Here is a 2,471-nt window from a genome sequence, read left to right as displayed (position 1 = left end):
TAATATAACATATTAATATATTAACATAAAATTGTTTTAGTTTTAGTAAATAATCAAATTTTGATGACTAGAATGTTATAAAAGAATTTTTTTTTTCAAAATTTTAAACCAAACATATTTTATAGTTTTCTGTTTTGAGAAATAATTTTTAAAAATGATAGAGCAAATGCTTTTTAGAAATCTTAAAACAAACCCTCAAAACGGAAAATTGAAAATGAATTCGATGCTACCAAAAATCGTACATGTTGATTTTCAAGCTTGATAATTGAAAATGAACACAAACGTAATTTTCTAGTGCCTAAAATAAAGGCATCGAGATATGTTCTCATTGCCTTTTCGATTCTTTAGTTAGAAAGAGAATTTACATGTGAGCCTCTAAGTTGAAAATGATGTAAAAGTGTACCTAAATAATGAATTGAGACTTAGTATTTATATAGGTGCGAAGCATATTCCTAGCAGGTTTGGACAAGTCGAACACCTTTATCCGATTTGAGAAGTTATAGCATGTTTGGAAATCTTACTATGTCTAGAAATTGTAATTTGATAGTTATTAGACCATTAGTGTTTGGATAAAGAGGAACTCTAATGGTGGAGTCCCATCATGATAGGACAAAAGAGATATGGCAGGATTCAATGTTATCGAAGTTGGATAAGTCTTACAATATAGAAGAGATCTGATAGATTAGGTTTAGAAGCAAGGTCAAGGCATATACCTGAGGAAACCCCGAACCGATGAATAATTTTCATACCCAAGGATATAGGCCGACGAAGTGTATTTAGTTTGACTTCAAAAGGTTGAAGACACATACTCGAGCTAAAGTTAAACCATAGGTATGCAATCCTAGGGTTGGACAGTTTTTTGCTAGATTAATGGTCCCCCATGCATCCATGTCAGAGGCTTGTGCGATATGTGAGTTTCTAGAATGAGATGCACTAGTATTTCGAATTAAAAAGGGACATGCTCATGACAAGGAATAAGCATAGGCATACTCATGCCAAGAAGTAGGTATACTCAAACCAAGGATTAAGCATGCTCATGCCAAGGATTAGGCATGTTCATGTCAGTAGGTAGGCATGATTATGCCAAGAAATAGGCAAACCCATGCCAAGGATTAGGTATGTGTAAGTGTTATACCCTATGTCCAATCAACTTTGGATATAAATACTTTTAATATTCAATTAATGCAATTTAATGGCATATATATTATTTAATTAATATACAATTAAATTAAATAATAGAGTCTGTAGATTCAAATCTTCATAATTTGTTAATCACAAGGAATTGTAATTGTGAGATACAAATTACATGTGATTGAATCTTAAAACGTTCTTGGTCGTAAGTAATAACGAGATACGGATATCGTTATTACGGAGAGACCATCACATGTGGCATTTCTTACTTGTGATGTAAGTAGCTGATCTCACAGACTAAAGTTTGGTGACACTTGAATGAACACGTAGATATTTTGTTATAGAACAAAACATTGGAGACTCACCTATAGATTCCACATGGATAACTATCTGAGTGTCAGTAATTAATTTCTAACGTTCGGTAGTGGGATTGGTCCTTTGATGTGAGGTCGTCATAGTACCTTATATGAGGACAGTCATGCTTTGACGGTATTGGATGTTGCTCTGTCAAGGGTCGCTAATGCGGCATCGTTCGGGTATATCAAGAATCGTATGAAGGTTGTGAATGATCAATAGATGATTCGTCACTCTTAGATAGTAAGGGATTTTTATCTACACTTCATTCAATTAAGTTTATAACGAAATCCTTGGTCAAGGTGTACTCATAAGTCAAAAATGAATTTTTGACTTTTTTGACTTATATTGACTTAATAGTTGAGTGAAAGATATGATCAATGATCGAGATTGACACACTTTCATATCTTGTAATTGATCGAATCATATTGACGAATGAATTATAGTTTCATGGTAAACGAACGAGTTTGATTTTGTCATACTACGTGACATATCCCGTCATATGTATTGTCCTAATACATTGCTAGATGTCAATCTGAGACGGCGAGTGTGAATTGGTGATAAATTAAAAGGGTGTTTTATTTATCAATTTTGATTAGATCAAAATAATATTTCATGTAGTTAGACATTGTGATTGGAAACCTGATGGGTCGTATAAGAAAGAGAATTAAAAGATTACAATTTGTCAATTAATTAATTTAACAATCGTTGAATAAATTAATTAATTGGGTTGATTATTTATAGGCCCGAATTAATTAATTGGATTAATTAATTCACGGATCAGATTTAATTAAATTGATTAATTAAATATTGGATCTGGTCAGGTCAAGCCTGTTTGGGCTTATATAAATACACGGCTAGGGTTTTCAATTCGTAGTAAATTCATCATTCTTGCTAACACAAAAAAAAAAATCCTAGTCCTGCAATCTTATTCTCTATGTGGATAACCGTTGAAAGGCTAGATAATTGGATAGCTGTGGGAGATA

The sequence above is a fragment of the Olea europaea genome, chromosome 12, assembly GCF_002742605.1.
Source record: "Olea europaea var. sylvestris chromosome 12, O_europaea_v1, whole genome shotgun sequence".
Taxonomy (NCBI): domain Eukaryota; kingdom Viridiplantae; phylum Streptophyta; class Magnoliopsida; order Lamiales; family Oleaceae; genus Olea; species Olea europaea.
This window is presented reverse-complemented; position numbering follows the sequence as displayed.